The sequence below is a fragment of the Peromyscus eremicus genome, chromosome 14, assembly GCF_949786415.1.
Source record: "Peromyscus eremicus chromosome 14, PerEre_H2_v1, whole genome shotgun sequence".
NCBI classification, from domain to species: Eukaryota; Metazoa; Chordata; class Mammalia; order Rodentia; family Cricetidae; genus Peromyscus; species Peromyscus eremicus.
This window is the reverse complement of record NC_081430.1, coordinates 11,656,706-11,674,617: the sequence shown is the minus strand read 5'-3', so window position 1 is coordinate 11,674,617 and position 17,912 is coordinate 11,656,706. Positions and strand designations below refer to the sequence as shown.

The 17,912-nt window shown below is 43.1% G+C and overlaps 1 protein-coding gene across 6 annotated transcripts in view; it reads right to left on the bottom strand.

The window, feature by feature from the left end:
• Immp2l (inner mitochondrial membrane peptidase subunit 2) overlaps nucleotides 1–17,912 on the bottom strand; it is an 858,278-nt gene that overhangs the window by 810,751 nt on the left and 29,615 nt on the right. The window lies entirely within an intron of this gene.

Below are 17,912 nucleotides of genomic sequence, written 5' to 3'. Positions count from 1 at the left end.
CTAAAAGGAATTTCTGAGCCTCTCTTACTGATGTGACCATGTGACTAGGTGTGGTCAATGCCGTCCTCGGGTATTTCAAATTCCCAGGGTGTACCCTCAAAAGCAGTACACCTTCCTCTCTCCCCACACTCTGAACACAAGGGCAACACTGTAATGGCAATGTTTCCCTGATATACTTATTACACCCTTTCCTACACCTTTACCCATGCACACCCCTGTGATAGTCCATGTACTAAGGATAACTGGTTCACATTACGTTGCAGTGGGGATTGTCTGTGAAAAACAAGATGTCAGACCCAGCAAAGCCAGGCCGGTTCAAACTGACTCCGCTACCTACTATCTTTCTAGCGAGCTGTCCCTTCACCTTCATACGGTCATGCTCTAATTATGATATATTTCCAGAGCACATGACAGTTTACACTTTTCACGACATCCTGGGAACCGCCAAACAAAGGTCAGGTGGAAGGGGAACAGAACTCCCGGAGTGGAACCCTCCTGGAGAAGGTATACACATTCTGCCCCCTTCAGGAACACCTAACCCCTCACTTCTTTCACTGCTACGACTTAGAGGTGGGGGAATGGATCCCAGAACCTGACCCCCAGATCCTGCTATTCACTGGGCACTGAAAAAAAAAATCCTATCTCTTCACTTAACCTGTGCGGTTCCTGGCTCAGCTTAAGACCTGGAGAAGCAAGATTTGGCTCTGCAAAAGTTGGTTAGTAGTAGAAACAAAAATAGCCATCTCAAGCTATAAAAGAAAACTGTCAGACTGCCACGTACCAAAATCAAAAGGCCTAAGCCCCAACACCGTGACGGCAGCTTACCTGTCCCGCACCATTTTCACCCAGGAAATACACCACTTTCTATCATTTTAAAACTGGAAAACGAGTCCTAATACAACAAGGAAGTCTATGATAGATCAGGGTGGAAATTACTGCATGAGAACTCAATACACAGACATACATCCCCTGGCCTATAATCATGTGATTAACAGATTTCCTGGGGTTCAGGAGATTCCCCCTCACTGTCTCATACAATGAAAAAGAATAGTGAAGGATCTAGAGATGCCATCCTGCTGGGCCAACGGAACCAGTCGTGCAAATAACGAACGCCCCTGCATAAGAAAGATTATCACACCGGCTCACTATCGCATTTACACAAGATCCAGATACAACTCACCACCAGAAGGCACGGGCAAAGGAAGAAGATGGGAGTGTCACAGAGAACTCTTGAATTGTTTTTCTTTTTAATAGAATCGTGAGGCTCCTTCAGCCCTAAACCTACAAATCAGCTTGCTTCCCAGGAAAGTTAAGGTTTCTGGTTCTCCTGAGAGTGGGTCCAGAAGGGGTGAGAAATGCAGTCAGACCAAGTGTCTGCAAGAAAGGCCCAGACCAAGACTTAATTTTGGCTTTTCCTTCTTTTCTTCTTCTTCTTTTTTTTAAGCTGCCAAAAGCCACACACACACCAATGCTATGACAATATTCATGTCATACATATGGCAAGAAGCAAACACTAGTGAGACCTAGAAGTGTCCTGGTGTATGTGTAAACTGTATCCCACAGTGAGATTCCTGGGAGTGTCCTGGTGTATGTGTAAACTGTACCCCACAGTGAGGACCCTGGGAGTGTCCTGGTGTATGTGTAAACTGTACCACACAGTGGGAACCCTGAGAATGTCCTGGTATATATATAAACTGTACCCCACAGTGAGAATCCTGAGAGGGTCCTGGTGTATGTGTAAACTGTACCCCACAGTGAGAACCCTGAGAACGTCCTGGTGTATGTGTAAACCGTACCCCACAGTGGGAATCCTGGGAGTGTCCTGGTGTATGTGTAAACTGTATCCCACAGTGAGAATCCTGGGAGTGTCCTGGTGTATGTGTAAACTGTACCCCACAGTGAGAACCCTGGGAATGTCCTGGTGTATGTGTAAACTGTACCCCACAGTGGGAATCCTGGGAATGTCCTGGTGTATGTGTAAACTGTACCCCACAGTGAGAATCCTGGGAGTGTCCTGGTGTATGTGTAAACTGTACCCCACAGTGAGGACCCTGGGAATGTCCTGGTGTATGTGTAAACTGTACCCCACAGTGAGGACCCTGGGAATGTCCTGGTGTATATATAAACTGTACCCCACAGTGAGGACCCTGGGAATGTCCTGGTGTATGTGTAAACTGTACCCCACAGTGAGGACCCTGGGAATGTCCTGGTGTATATATAAACTGTACCCCACAGTGAGGACCCTGGGAATATCCTGGTGTATATATAAACCGTACCCCACAGGACCATGTTTTAGATGACTGGGGCTGTCTGGAGGAGGCTGTGGAAGAAAGAAGTCACTCTGTCAGGTGCTGAGGTTCAGTCTCATGCCTGTCCTTTCTCTCCACTCTGCTTCCTCTGCCCCATGACAAGAGCTGCTCCACCCATCGACCCACACTGAAGCTGGAATCAGAGCAAACTTTTCACCCCTGAGCTGTTTAATGTCAGGTGTCGGCCATGACACTAACATGAGAAGAAAAAAGGACCTGAGGAACTCTTGATGACAAAAAAGAAGGGAAAGCAGGAAAAGGTGAAATTAGCATTACAAAAAAGTAAATGGGGACGAGAAAGGATAATGGGTGAATGCATTATACACACGCATGAGAATGTCTCGATGAAGCCCAATATCACATATTAATTAGTATATACTTATAAAGAACATTTAAAAACCAGAAAAGTGACAGTCAAACTCTTTCCAGATACTTATTTCTCAGGACTTTCTTTGGTAAACTATATAAAGGAAAACTTGAAGATTTAATTTAATTTTTAAATTAGTTGTATATTGAGAGAAGAGGGTATGCACACACACGTAAGTGCCTGTGAGACCAGAGGCCTCCAAACCACTGAAGCTGGAGTTACAGTGGGTGCGAGCCCCCTGCTATGAGAGCTGGGAACTGAACTCAGGTCCTCTGCAGGAGCAGTGGGTGCTCTTCCAGGGAGCCATCTCTCTCCAGTCCCTGAACCATGTAATTTATCCACGACCTTGAGGCAAGAAAGAGGAGCTTGTGAATAAAGAATGACAAAAACTGATGTACTTATGGATCTACTTGTTAAGTCTAGGAGACTGCCTCATTTCATCTTGAAGGAATTACTCCTTTGTGAGATTACTAGAGAGACGTGTGGATTGACAGCCCACTGTTTTTCAGAATGTAACAGAACAAAACATTCTCCAGTTATCCACCTAAACAGCTTTCAAACACTGGCCACATACAACATGAAGAAACACTGCTTCCAACCCAGCATTCCTCAGACACATGCACATTTATACAAATACACACACCAAAGAAAGCAGCAGCTAAAAAACCACAAAACAGTCATTATCCAGAGTCTGTTATATTTAATTTAAAAAAAGAAAGAAAGAAAAAGAACACTAGCTGGCCATGGTAATGCACACCTCTAATCACAGCACTTGGGAGGCAGAGGCAGGATTTCTGAGTTCAAGGCCAATTTGGTCTACATGGTGAGTTCCAGCCTAGGCAGGGTCACAGAGTGCAAGCCTGCTCCAGAACAAAAATGAACTGTTAGGTATAAATAAAGTGTTTTCTATCATCTACTCAAGGATCTAACTGATAGATGGATATCTTCTTAATAATGAACTCCCTGTGAGAACCGTCACTATACCACGCAGGGGAAACTACCTTACATGGACTGGTTCCTGTGTAATAACTGGAAATGACAGTGGTAGATATGGATGTGTGCATGGTAAAAAATGAAGACCAGTAAAGTTTTTACGGCTTTCAATATATATTGCATAATCCTAACACTCACCCCAACCTGTAATCCGTTATATCAAACGGAAATAAATGTAACTGCAGACTAACTTTAGAAAATAAGCAATTTAAAAAACATATTTTCATTCTAACTTATCCACCAACTGTAATATTAAGTAAAATTATGTATGAGTCCCTACATCTGGTACCCAAGGCAGGTGTCTGTCCCAGGATGCTGAATGTTTCCATGAGCAGCTTCGACTGCTGCATCAATGAAATCGGAAGCCCATTTGGCACATTTCACTCATTTAGTGTGAGCCCTTAATTAAATTAATTTCTTTTCTGTGATATATTTCATCTATAATCCAAATACATTTACTAATTCCCTTATACACATCCACAACATAGGTAACATACTTTTCTTTTTTTTTTTTTTTTTTTTTTTTTTTTTGGTTTTTCGAGACAGGGTTTCTCTGTGTAGCTTTGCGCCTTTTTCTGGAACTCACTTGGTAGCCCAGGCTGGCCTCGAACTCACAGAGATCCGCCTGGCTCTGCCTCCCGAGTGCTGGGATTAAAGGCGTGCGCCACCACCGCCCGGCGGTAACATACTTTTCAACATACTTTTTCACCAATGGTTTAACAAGAGACTAATTTTTAGCATTTTCACTTTAAGATTCAATTTTACGTTAAAAATGTTTTTGCCTGCATGTATGTACATGCTGGAGAGCTCTGCTGCCTAAGGGTGCAGCCACATGTCAGGACAGCTCCTTGAGCTTGGTACCAAATGGAGGACTGACTCCCTTCCACAGCAGGGCTTCCTGTTCTCTGTCTGACCTTATTTGGAAGCTGTCCCTAAGTCTAGATGCCTGACTTATCTTAAGCAGGGCTTTGACACAGTTCCCTACAGATGCTCCACTGCTGTCCATATGATAACTAGGTGTCGTGCTCCTGCTGTATGGTAGGACCATGCTGCCAAATGCAAATTAGGTGATGCCCCAGCCACTGTCCCCATCCTATGTATTCCCTTCACCCTGAAATAAAGCTGAGCTGTCTCACTGAATCTCACTCCCAGAAGGCTATTCCCGTTGTATTCACAGCTGTCTGAACCCCGCTGGCAGCTTCTGCATCCTCCTTCCTCTTGGACCAGTGGCCAATGGACCAGAAGGAAAAGGGAGACCCCACATGCATATGTACCACTTGTATGCCTGCTACCTAATGAGGTCAGAAGAAAGCATTGAATCCCCAGGAATTGGAGCTATAGATGGTTGTAAGCCACCATGTGGGTGCTGGGAACCAAACCCTGGTCCTCTCAAAGAGCAGTCAGTGTTCTAAACTGCTGGGCCATCTCTCCAGCCCCTTTAATTTTTGTTGGTTGTTTTTTGGTTTTTCTCTTTTTTTTTTTTTTAAGACAGGGCTTCACCGTGTAGCACATAGCTAGCCTGGAATTCACTATGTAGACCAGGCTAGTCTAGCCACAGAGATCCACCTGCCTCTGTCTCCCAAGTGCTGGGCAGACAGCCTTAGCATATTTATTGAATTGGTAACTTCAGATGTAAGAGATGAATTTTCCTCAACTTTAGATTTCATTACCTCCATCTCTCTGAAAACACTTCTTGCTGGAGCTGCTTTCAGATCTTACTGGTTTTAAAGGCTCATTTACATGACTTGCACCGTGTGTTAGTTGGTCTCCTATTGCTGTGAAAGAATACTCCCGAAGAAGTTTTAAGGAAGAAGGGCTATCTTTGGCTCACGGTGCTGCTCAGAGGACTGCCACGATCCTCTGCACAATAAAGTCAGAGCAAGAATTGTTCATCTAAGGGTTATCCAGAGCATGTGGCAGGCAAGACAACCTGAGGGCCTCCAAGTGCCGCTCCAAGCCAAAGAGGAAGGAAAAAAACAAATGCCACCTTGTGAACAAAGTGAGAGGTCAGTGTTTTCAGAGGCTCCGAAGGAAGGCCCAGTACAGCCCTACCGTCTCTGATTTACATATACCTCACGATGATAAAATACTGATAAATGACTACAGCTCTTACGGAAGGAACCACATACAAATGAAGAAAAGAACACTGCGTTTCCATGGTAGGGCGTGCCTGGTGCTACCTGCACGGCTTTGGGATTGACCCGATTGGAGCAACAAGGGATGAGAAAGGACAGACCCACAGACACAGACATCCGGAAAAGCTGGGTCTGGACGGGTCATGCATACTGATGCAGACACATGAGCAGCCGCCCAGAACTCAGCAATAATTTTATACAACTGAATCTGAAAGAGGCTGGTTTATTGTCTACAGCCAAAAGGGGGGGTGGGTTTAGTTAACCTTTGCTGTTAGGAGATCTCTATGGGGGAGCAGTGTCAGGCAGTAAACATCTGGGGAGAGAAAGCTCTGGTTGACACTTCCTGCACACACTGTCAACATCTGCCCAAGGACCAAGCAAAGGAAGGCCTCGCCATTTCCTTGAGACTGACCCAGGAAGCCTTTGTCATTCCCAAGAGTCTGAAGCTCTGGGGTCCTGTACATGGCAGTGTGCATGTCATCTGCTCTCCATAACCCCCACCCACCCTTTTTTTTCTTAAATGCTCCCATGCAGCTTGACTTCTAGTCCACTGGAAGCTCTGCGTAATCTACAGAACCCAACAGAAAGAGAAGAAATGAAACACGGGGACTTCTGGCCAGCATTACTCAGGTCATCATACTCAAAAACAAGGAAAACTGGAAAGTAGTAAGGTCCTCTGTCTGCCACGTGCCTCTCTCAGGACTGCTTGGAAGAGCTGGGCCCTGAAGTCTGGGTCTAACTCTTCAGAGCCCTGGCATATATTAGCAGCAATGGTTCCCCGCACCACTTTAGAGGGCAGTTCTCTCCATTCCCATAAGAAATGACGTCAGTGTGCTGGTAAGTTTGCAAAGGATAGTGTAATTGGCTGCCAGTCCCTCCATAACCTAAGAGACAAGATCTTGGAGGCTGGACTCCCCCTGGATCTGATCTGACAGAGCCTGCCCTTTTGTGAGGAAAAGCCTTGGATCTGTGGAGTCACAAGTAAGATCCTGCAAACCAAAATAGGAAGACATTTGGGTCACTTGGCCAATTCATCTATCTGCAATCCTTCTCCCATTTCTTCCTAAGCAGCCAAACCCACTGCCCCTTCCTCTGGAAACCAAGGGCATGTCCCCCAAATAGAGTCTAAAACCCAGTGAAGCTGCAATGTTCTCACCCCACCTCCAAGACTCCTCAAAATCTGTCCCAAAGCACCAACATACACTCCTAGCTCTAGATTCTGCCTGCCCCATGGTTCACAACTGAGGCACAGAATACGCTCCCTTACCTTTATCTCATCACTTCTCATAGGAGCATTCCTTCACATGACCGATGTGAATAGTCAAGTTCCCTATGCTGGTGCCACTTGTCATGACCTGCACTGCTCAGGGACTGACCTCACTGGGGGCACAGAGAATGAAGAAATGACAGATACCTGTTTAGAAAAGCTGGGGTCCAGCAGGAAATACACTGTGATAGAGACACACCATCAGCAGCAACTGGAAACTCAGGCACCAGGGTCACTGGCATGGCCATGCTCCTGTCAACAACACATTCACTCCGAACTCCATCCATTCCCATACATTCCAAATCAAAATTTAAAGTTCTATAGCATTGACAGGCAAAATTTATCCTTCATTACCTTATCTGTATGCATTGCCAGAGAATCATTCCAATAACATCTCTAGATTTTTGTTCATATTTTAAATGCTGAAAACTACAAAATTAATGAGTACCTAGTACCAGCTTCCTCTCAAAATACATCCTTTAAACAATAACAATATGGCACTAAAATAACGCCACATAAAAAGGAAAATTGTTTTTCAGCTATCTCATTCCACTAGCAATGGATGCAAGTGACGGAAATTCAAAGCTTTGCTCCTGAGAAAATTATTGCTTAAGAAGTAAGCACACCTGGTTCATTGCTGAAGTACTTAAACTGAGAATAATTTTAAATAAGCTTTCAGATTCAGGTGAAATTGTATTTACAGCTGGTATAGAGCACCTGTAAGTAAAGGCTTCTAGGTGATGCTGACCTCAGCCACATAAGCACCCACCCTATCAATTCCTCCTCCGTACCAATTTGTTATGGTTGGATCATGCATAAATTCATCTAAAACAATTCTTGAGTCTACTAACATTTCGGCCTGTACAAAGTCACCATTCACTTGTCCCTAGCAACAGGGGTAATAAATTGCTATGAAGTCATCCCTATAATAAACACTATAAAAGTTGTGTGGAAAGTCTGATGGAAAGAGGGGAGCAATAAGCACTTAATACACAACCTAACTGATAATCTGATTGTAGTTATAAGTCAAGAGGAGGGAAGAAATATCCAACTATCAATATCAGACATATAATAGGAGGGATACAGAAATATCTGCCATTCAATTCCCAAATCACTCCACACACACACACACACACACACACACACACACACACACACACACACCCATCATATATACTGGTTACCACATTTGCATAAGAAAGATGACTAAAGGCTCACTTTGTGTAAGCCAATGAAAGAGACAGAGTAAGAAAAAAATAGACTATCTCCCAAAGAGCTAGAGAGCTTCAGGAACACATAAAAGAAGTAAAAGATACAGAGAAAGGACAGGCTACACCAAAAAGGAAGCCAGGCTCGGCTGCTTGGTTCCCAGGGGCAGGGAAGTGAAGCAGAAAGTAAACCAGGTGCGAGCCAGGCAGTCCTCCCCTCAGAGTAAACCTACACCCACCCCAAGCCTTAAACCCAGCGAGGGTTCTGGTAAAACAGTCCTCTAATAGAGGGGACAGTGGTGGAAAGAAATCCCACTCTGTCACTCCAGATGGCTGGGAGAGCAGCAATAGAGACTCCATAGTTAAAAACTGGGTTACTCCGGGGACCTTGTATAAGGGAGTATTTCGGGTCAAGGGGCCTCAGTTTAACCGGGCCACGGCTGAGGGAAGGTCCAGAAAGGTAACTGTGGAGAGCAAGAAGGCTGGACACCAACGTACCAAGTGATGCTGGCTGCACGAGGCTCGGATCAGTCACGGAAGTTCACAGAGAAAGGTCCTATCCTCAGAAGCCAGGGGCAGACCTCATCAACTGAGAACTACCCGGGAGTGTAAAGCTGTCTTCCTCTCCTCATAAAGCCACCAGGATTCAATCCTGGGTGACAGGTGACAGATGACACTACTGAAATTTATCCTCACCACCAAACACCAACAGTGCACCCCCTTACACTCACAGCAGGCACTGTTTGTCTGCATGTGTTTGGATGCCTACACCACATTCAGACAATAACACGCGGTAACCTGTGGTACAGTGACCTAGGAAAGAGCTCACTGACACAGTGTGTTAGCACACACAAGGCCCCGGCTTAACTACACAGCACTACATGCAACATGTTCTTATTAACATACATAAGTCAATAAAACAAATACTTGGTAATCTTTAGAACTTAAACCCCAGTATCAATTCCATACCTTCCTTTTCTGGCATAGCATTTTTCACTTGAAAATTCTCAAAATGCATAAAAGTGTCAAGAAAAAATGAGCAGTTAAGAAAAACAGTCAAAAATTAAAAAGAAGTATGATAAAGTTAGCTATAAAACATGCTGCATTCTAGCAAAGAGACTCAATGAAGGTAAACCTTGGGAGGCTGAGTAAAGAGTCCTTTATCTTGACTTAACATTGCATCTTTAATACAGGAAATTGTAAGTATTTACTGTTAAACTGACATGTATCTAAGACATGTGATATACTCAATTTGAGTCAGGGGTGTTTAAAGCAAACTATTTTCAAAGCCATATTTTAAAATAACGGGCAAAGAAGGAAAATACTGCCAGGAAGCAACTAGACTGTAGAAATGCATAAAGGCTTCCTGAGTCTGGGCTAAGGGCAGCCTAAACTTGGCCACACCGCCCCCAGTGCCAGTGACCATGCAAGTCCCACCCTGCCTCTGTGGGTCTAGAGGCGTGCAGGCCCTGCCCGGCCTGTGTCTGTGGAAGCAGCATCAACAGAGAGCAGGGAAGTGCTGGTGTTCAGACCATGGCTCATTTGTAACAGGAAACATGTCATGGTGAGAACACTTGCCTAGCAAGCAGGAGGCCCAGCATCTCTCCCTCAACAACGCAAGAAACAGAAATGAAGACAGATCATGACTTCAGAAGAATCATCTCACTGATCCAACTACCTTTACTGATGAAAATCCATGGGATTTGGGGAGATTAAAAGCATTCATGCCAGGTGTGGTGGTGCACACCTTTAATCCCAGTACTCCAGAGGCAGAGGATCTCTGTTTGAGGCCAGCCTGGTCTAGGTAGCAAGTTCTGGGACAGCCAGGGTTACACAGAGAGACCCTGTCTCAAAGAAGGGTAGAAGGGGAATAACTATTCGTATCCATTTTTAAGTAAAAAGTAAACACACACACACACAAAAAAAAAAAAAAAAAACCCATGAAGTAAACCTTCTAGTTGCTATAAGACCTAATAAAGACCATTCTAGCTTCATTCTGTTGCTACAATAAAACCTTCCGAGCTTACGATTTACAGTCCCATCACTGAGTGAAGTCAGGGCAGGAACTCAAGCGGGAACTTGAAACAGAAGCCAAACAGTGGAGGAACACCCTTTGCTAACTCACTCCCAGAGTCATGCTTAGCTAGCTTCTTATACGGGCTATGAGCACCTGCCCAGGAAATGGAGCCCTTCACACACTGGTCCGGGCCTTCTTACATCAGTGACGAAGCAAAGCAATCAACCACAGGCATGTACACAGACCAATCTGATCTGGCCAGGCCTTCTATTAAGACTTCCTTTTCAAGTGACCTAGGTTGTATCAAATTGACAGTCAAAGCCACCTGAGACAAATATAGCGATAGTTTCATTCTCTTTGGAACCTTCCCCATTCCAAAATAGGACAGGTTAAGAACTTATTATTGGCCAGCTGATAAGAACTAGCAAGTGCCAGATATGTGTTTAGTACTGCTGTGTTTTGAGAATCTTTTAAAAAACAGATACTGAGAAGGATGCACATACCTCCAAACCTAGCACCTGAGAGGCTGAAGCAGAAGGATTACCATGAGTTCAAAGCTAATTAAGCTACATGACAAGTTCAAGAGTGTGGGCTTAAAAAGGAAGATCTTGTCTCAAAAACAATAGATAGATAGATAGATAGATAGATAGATAGATAGATAGATAGATAGATGATAGATAAATGGAAATGCATGCCTGGGCCAGATTAGATAAGAATAAATCAGATCACTGTCATAAAGAAAGGCAAGAAAGGGAAAATAAGGGCCAGAACTGTGCCAAGTAAAAAACATAATGTGCAGGCTGACAAGAATAAGGGAGTTAGACTACAGGTGCTTGCCTTACGAATGCCTATCATAGCCAGACAGAGCAGCGAGTATCTCTAACCCGAGGACTGGGGCAGCAGGGACTGGCAGATGCCTGGAGTCCCTGGCCAGCCAGCGTCGCTGAAACAATGAAATGCAGGGTCAGTGAAAACCTTGTCTCAGGAAATAAAGTGGAGCAGTCAAGGAAGATGCCCAAGGTCAATCTCTGGCCTCCACACACATGCACATGCACCAACACACACATAAACCACACGCATAAACACAGAAGTCAGAGTGATCATTGTACAAGTTTTATAACTCTTCTATATCTTTAACTCTTTCATTAAAATGTTAAAAATAACATAAAAGTAAATTACGTTTGGTAAATCTTTTGGACAAGAAAACATATTTATCAAAGAAAAATTGAGGTAGTGAGAACAGTGGATGGCAGGTCTTTTAGAAACCATGTAAAACAAAATCTATAAGACTTCACTAGGTCTTCTGAGAACTGGCTCAAACCAGTCTTATCCTGTGATTCCCTATAAACATCATTTGACATGTTTATAACAAAAGCTCCATCTCCAATTTCAGCAGCTAAAATGCTATAGATTCTGAAAAAAAAATAATTTATCTTAAAAATTAGCAGGGCTGTGGGTAGCTTTTCAGAGAATGAAAAAATCCAATTAAATGATAACCATTAGCAAAGAGAAGCTTGGTAAACTTTAAATTTCAATAACCCACAAACTTGAATTTCAACAATGTGCTATCTTTTTCTAATTTCGTACAGAAAGTACAACCACTGTCGCTAACAGAAGCGAAAGGCAATGTGGATTTTAACCCAACAATGTGGCAACCTAAATACAGTAAGTGGGACCAGCCAGGTATTTACCCACAGCCCGAAAAAAGCAACTGGAGGATTTTGAACTAACTTCATTATAAACAGATTTAGTCACAAAGCTATATTTTTTAATCAGTAGAGAATATCACTTTAGATGTTTAGGAATACTTATAAAAAAACCTAAGAAAAGATTGCGTTATTTATCATTTGGGTCATATGTAAAATGGGCTTTATGAAAATAAAGTTTATAATGGAAAAACTCCCTCATCCCACTTTAAAAACAAAACACTAAGAAAGAAGGCTAGCAAGATGGCTCCACGGACAGAAGAGCTGGCTGCCAATCCTGATGACCTGGGCTCAATCCTCAGGAGCCCACACACGGAAGGAGAGACTACAAATTGTACTCTGACCTCATCTCCTGTGCTATATGGTACATGGCCCTCCACACACACGAATCAATGGGTAGATAAATGTAATTTTTAAAATGAAAGAAGTGAGGGGAAAATAAGACAAACCTAAAATAGTCCGAACCTAGAGGTTAGACACAGAATAACAAGATCAGGCAGAAGGAGCCAATGGGAACACAGCAGCAGAAACAGGAGACTCACGGGCTAGGAATGACATCTCGGAAGGGAGCCTTTTCTCCTGTCCTGCCGGGCTTGCCACAGGAGGCCACACTCTGACGCTCCTTCTCATTCAGGCCTCTTGGACATGTGTCAACGTCCAACTTAGGATACTACTTCTCAGTAGTCCGAGGGGCTCATTAGGGCTCAACAGTGAGGACAGTCTTTCTTTCTTGTTTGTGTTTTGTTTTGTTTTTTAAGATCGTGTCTCTTGGGCTGGGGAGATGGCAAGTAAAGTCCTGCCATGCAAATAGCAAGACCAGAGTTGAGATCCAAAGACCCCATGTAAAAGCCCAATGGGCATGGCAGCCTTTGCATGATCTCAAAGGGCAGGAAGCAGAGCAGGGCTCTCTGGAGCAAACTGTTTCCCCAGACTGGCAGGGACAATGAGCCCAGGGTCATCAAAATACCCCACACGAGGTAAAGAGAAAATGAGTAAGACATCCATTGTCAACCATGGGCCTACACACCCAGGTACACACATGTCCAACTGCATACCCACCTGTGCATACACAAGTGAGCACATGGCCACCACACACACAAAACATGGCTCCAGGTTCTCGTCATAGTCCTGTACTGACCTCTACTCTTGATGCTTCTAAAATGCTGTTTGCTTTATTGACTAAAACGGCCCCAAGTGAATATAATGTATCATCCGAGTTCTTAGAAGAGATTAGATGGGGGTTTGGTCGGGGTTTTTGAGTGGAGTAGGAAGGTTTCTCAAATCCCAGACCACAGACACACATGAGAAGAAGTGCTTCCCCAAAAAAGAGGGACTGAAAAACTGTCATGAAGTCAGCAAAGTTATGCCAGCCCAGGGCCTGACAGGACTTTTCATAAAATGAGAAATATGAAAGTTAGAAACACAAACTCCTGCAGCAGGGAAGGCCATTAGGGTTCTGATTAGTCTGTCAAAAACAAAACCTGTCCAAAGCATAGTGGGGAGATTGGAAAGGTGCCCACAGCCCGTCTACGGCAGCTGCAGGTCTGCAGGGAGCTCAGGCAGCAGCGGCCAGGCTCAGTACTGGATAAGGATGCAAGCCAGAGGAAAAGATTTATGCAATTTAAGGCAAAAGCAAAATAATAATAATAATGATGAAAACAAAAACCCTCCTTTGTTATATGACCGGGATGGCTGAGGTGCTGTGAACTTAAAAGCGTGAGTGCTGGATGCTCGCACCTGTGAACACAGGCGGCACCTGCTGAACAGACAAAGGCCAAGGTGGAAAGATAAGTCAAATAAACAGGTAAACAAATACAGCCAAGAGACCACAGTACAAAGACGCTCACGTGGTGAAGCCTGGAAATCCAGGCAGATGGAACACAGCACTACCCAGACTCCAGTGTCTGCTGCACAGAGAGGCCAAGGATTATGAGCCTCTGACGGGTACCGGGCATATGGGGCTGGGTCGCTAGTGAGACTGCTCCCCACATGATTGCTGAGCCTCTGACGGGTACCGGGCATATGGGGCTGGGATGCTCCTCACACGAACGCTTTCTGATTTGTTGCATACTTGCTCATATAGTAGAAGATGCTGTTCAAGATACCTGAGAAACTATTTTCAAAACCTGTAAAATTTTAAACATGCAATGCCCTTAAGTTATTATGTCTATATATCTGTCCATCAAAATACTCAGAATTACTTGTTGAAGCATCAAACAGTGTAAAACAATTTTTAAGAATGCTTTAAAGAGCATCCACGATGAAACATAATCATCCCAACTATGTAATACCAAAAAGTCTCAGATGGAGACAGCATATCACCAGATTATCAATATTATTTTCCATACATTTTTTAGATACTTGACCACTGAGATACAATGGCTTTGAAAACAGTAGAATGTAACAGCATGAGGCAGTCTACCAGTGTAACGTGAGACTTTTAATACAAGGGGCTGGAGTATAGGGGCTGGAGAGATGCCTCAGCTTCTAAGAGCACTGGCTGTTCTTTCAGAGGACCGAGGTTCGATTCCCAGCACCCACATGGTGGCTCATAAACATCATAACTCCAGTTCCAGGGGATCTGATGTCTACTTCTTGTCTCCATGGGTACCAGGCAAGCACATGCAGGCAAAACACTCATACACATAAAATAATTTTTTAAAGTCACTATTATAAAACTTGTGATTAATACAGTGTGTGTATGTTAGAGAGACAGAGAGAGAGAGGGAGAGAGAGACAGAGAGACAAACAGAGAGAAGCTGTGGTTGCTTTTGAATGTCTGTGAGTTCTTTAACAGGTAACTTATTCAAAAGGTGAAACCTAATAACCCTCCCCTTAACAGTGAATTAGACTTCGCTGCTTTCTTCTAGAAAAAAAAAAAAATGCAAATTCGATCTGCATTCTGACACCAGTCATGAAAAAGACAGCTTCTTCCAGGCACTCCTGCTTTTGGCTCATTCCTCATATGCAAGCCCTATTACAGGCCATCTTCCTTCGAAGAGGAACGGAGACCTCCCTCCATCCCACCAACAGCCAGCACCTACTAAGCAAGCAGGTTGTGGGAGCAGCCATGCCCCAGGTGGGCATGATGACTATGATACCTTGGCCACAGCTTCAAGCTGAAAAGAGATCCTGACCCAGACCTGCGGAGCCCAGCTGCTCTTAACTTTCTGACCCACAGAAACTATAGGAGGTAATAAACACTCTCACCCAGTAAACTCGGGGCAATTTGTGTTGGCAGATTTAACTAACATAGAACAAATCCAGAATTAAGAAAATAAGTTAGCAAATGATTAATGTGGTGATATTTTATTTGTATGTTAATAAATAAAGCTTGCCTGGAGATCAAGAGGAAAAGGCCAGCCATTTTAAGTAAACAAGAAGTCAGGCAGCACACGCTCTTAATCTCCTAGCAGGCAGGATCTCTGTGTGTTCAAGACCACACTAGGGAACAGAGCCAAGCGTGGTGACACACACCTTTAATCCCAGTACCAACCATAGAGACTTGGAGGTCTGTACAGACAGACAGAAAGTGACAGAGCTGTGTAGGAAGAGGAAGTGAGGTAGCTGGGCTAAGACAGCCAATGAGAGGTCAGAACAGCAAGGCAATAAAGGCATGGGTAGACAGGAAGTAGCTCACATTTGGAAGCTGCAGAGTTGATGAGGTAAGGTTGGCTGGTGTCTTTCCCTATTCCCCTGATCAAGGGTTTCACCCCTATATTTGGCTCCATGTTTTTTACTTAATAAGACCATTTAGAAATTCATCTACAGATTAATGACAGTTTGGAGGGGCAGGAATCAAAAGTAGGTATTTCAATCTACATATGAACATGAATTCCAGATAGCTGAAACATTAATAAATAAAATATTAAACAATCCCTTTAAGGGTTAAAAGAGTCCTTTCTGAACATTTTACAAAAACTGGAAAACATAAAAAGAAAAAGAAAAACTTTAAAATATGAGTTGGGGTCTTCAAGGATAGTATGTGTGTGCTCTTATCCACTGAGTCGTCTCTCTAGCCTGAAACTGCAGCATACATTAATAACAGAAGGTCAGTATTTTTAAATTATACAATTCTTTTAAACAATAAGAAAAAAGACTCAATGTAGATATTGACCTTCTGTGATAAATACATGGCTCCTGTGAATCATTACTCTGCCAACTGTGGCATTTGTGGGAACCCCCACAACTAAAGAGAGGCATATATAAAAAACATTCCACTGAGACAAAATATGAAGTTGGTAAAAATAAAAAGATTTTGAACCGTGTTAATAACAAAATAAGGACAAATAAAAACAAAATCTCACCTTTTTTAGCCTATCATACTAACAAAAAAAAAAAAAAATAAAAGAATGTCACTACTCAGTAAAGGGGACTAGACTCCCAGGCCTACCTAGTACTATAACAGGGTACAACCGTTACTGAACAAAACATGGCAATTTGTACCAAAATCTTACAAGAACAAAACTTCTGCTCAGAATTCACATTGAGAAATTTTAGAGTTGCAAAAGTAAGATCAAAGATTATTATTTACAACATTAAAAACCTTAAAGTTTAGATATCCAACAATATGACAAAGAAGTCATGGTGTGTATGCAGTAAATCATGCCAAAAGATGTTGTATTAAAATGTTCAACATGCTGTTTTGAAAGTAAGTTGGAACTATGCATGTCTACTGTGGTGGTTTGAATGAAAATGGTTCCCATAGGCTTCTAGGTAGTGGCACTATTAGAAGGTGTGGCCTTGTTGGAGTAGGTGTGGTCTTTTTGGAGGAAGTGTGTCACTGGGCTTTGAGGTTTCAAAAAGCACACTCCAAGCCCAGAATCTCTCTCTCCTGCTGCCTGCAGATATGGATGTAGAGCTCTCAGCTACTTCTCCAGCCTGTGTGCCACCAGGCTTCCTGACATGCATGATAATTAACTAAACCTATGAACTGTAAGCTGGCCCCAATTAAATGGTTTCCTTTATAAGAATTGCCGTGGTCATGATGTCTCTTCACAGCAATAAAATCTTAACTAAGACATCTATGAACCCATTTATGAGAAATTTTAGACATATTCATCATCAAAAGAGTTCCTGAGGGGTTAGAGAGATGGCTCAGTAGTTAAGAACATTTGCTACACATTCAGAGGATCAAGTTTAATTCCCAGAGGGCAGCTCACAACCACCTACAACTCCAGCTCTAGGAGATCAGACATCCTCTTCTGGCCTACGAGTTCCCGCACATGTGACAAACATGCACACACACACACACACACACACACACACACACACACACACACACACACATCAAGAGAATCTTTTTAAAAGATAATCAATGAAGACAATGACTCACATTAACAGTATTAATTTTCAGGCAAAGAATTTTACCTTCTATTTTCTATGTTACTTAGGTTTCTAATAATGGGTATATAAATATTTTACATACTAAAGCAAATTGACATTACATTTTTTTGTTACAACAGATATTACTTTCATGCAAACTCACTCATATTCAAGAAAACAATGTTGGAGCAACATGGAAATCAAGTTGGTTTCAATACAATCTCCCAGCACATGAAGGTCTGAATAGCATCCAGGACAGGCTTCCTCTCATTACAGGGAATGTCTCTTAGTGACTCCAGGATTTTCTACTACTCACCTACTGAGACAGCTGACAATGCAAATAAAGAAACGCAAAGACTCAGCCCTGTCCTCAAAATAAAGTAAAACTGATACAGCGACAGCCTGGGATAGATTTTTTTTAGATGTATGATGTATTTTTCATGATTTTGAATTCTGTCTGTCTCACACAGTGTGTGTGTGTGTGTGTGTGTGTGTGTGTGTGTGTGTGTGTGTGTGTGTGTAAACTCACACAAGCTTCAGTCAAATACCCCTGGAGCTACAGTTATAGGTGGTTGTGAGTGGTCT